We start from the raw sequence: 1,138 nt of genomic DNA, 5'->3' as shown, positions 1-1,138 counted from the left end.
TTTGGTTTTTTTTTTTGTTTCTAAGGTAAAAAAACAAAACAAAACCAGTTCCAAAATGCTCATTACGGTCCGTTATTCACTATGTGTAATTATGTGTTTAATAGATTTATTCATTTGAAAAAGGCTCCGCACCGCAAAATACAAAGTGTTTTGATGTTTAAAGGAAAAAAAAAGAAAAAAAAAAGCAAAATACCCTGATGAAACCCAAGGTGATTGTGCTCGGTAAAGAGGTACTGTATCCCTGAAAGGCCTGTTCAAGCACTAAGTGCATTTACAAATCTCTGAGAATGTTTTTTTTTTATACTAAAATCGACCATTATATTCTACTGTGAGAAGTGCTGGCTGCACTATATTGTTTTAAAAATGAGAGAAAACAAATGGAAAAAAAGAAAAAAAAAGAAAAAAAAAAGAAAAAAAAAACCAAACCACAAAAAACCCGCAAGCTGTGTGTCCGGATGGTGTTTTTCCCAAAGTAAAACCAGGATCTCGCTGGACGTGTGCTCTGGAGTCTCTTTGCTTTGCTGTGGCATCCCCTGGGCATCCTCCCGGAGCTGGGACACCCCCCCACTTCCCAGCTCCCCCCCCTTTTCCTCCTGCAGATTTTTAGGGCACGGAGGAGCACCTATAAATAACCTGCTAACGATGCTGAGCCATTAATCCCGCCCGGGCACCGGCCTCCGCCTCGCACCCAAAGGGTGGCCGGGCGATGCGGGCACACGTGGGCCAAATCCCTAGGGATTAGGGCTACGGCCCCGCGTGCTCCCATGGGATGCTCACCCCTCGCAGCCCCGAGGGCCGGGTGATGGTCCCCGGGGGGGGGAATTGGGTACCACATCCCCATCCCGCGACTGGTGACCACCACTGGTGGCATCTCCCCTACCATCCAAATTTGCCACCAAGTTTCCCCCCAGAGGGAGGGTTCCTGATGCCGGGGGCAGGATGGGGGCTCTCTGACAGCCCCTCTCTGGCTGGGGGGGCTGCTCTCCCTTAACCCAGACCCACCCCCCCCCGGCTCTGCCCCGGCGGCAGCTTCCCAGCCTGAACAATGAGCCGGTTGCATTAGGATAATAGTATTAAATCCCAAATAGCTCTGGGCGGAGGGCACGGCTCCCCGGCCCCCGCGTCCCGCGGCGGTGAC

This window comes from Calidris pugnax, unplaced genomic scaffold (assembly GCF_001431845.1).
Source record: "Calidris pugnax isolate Ruff unplaced genomic scaffold, ASM143184v1 scaffold106, whole genome shotgun sequence".
In the NCBI taxonomy this organism is placed as follows: domain Eukaryota; kingdom Metazoa; phylum Chordata; class Aves; order Charadriiformes; family Scolopacidae; genus Calidris; species Calidris pugnax.
This window is presented reverse-complemented; position numbering follows the sequence as displayed.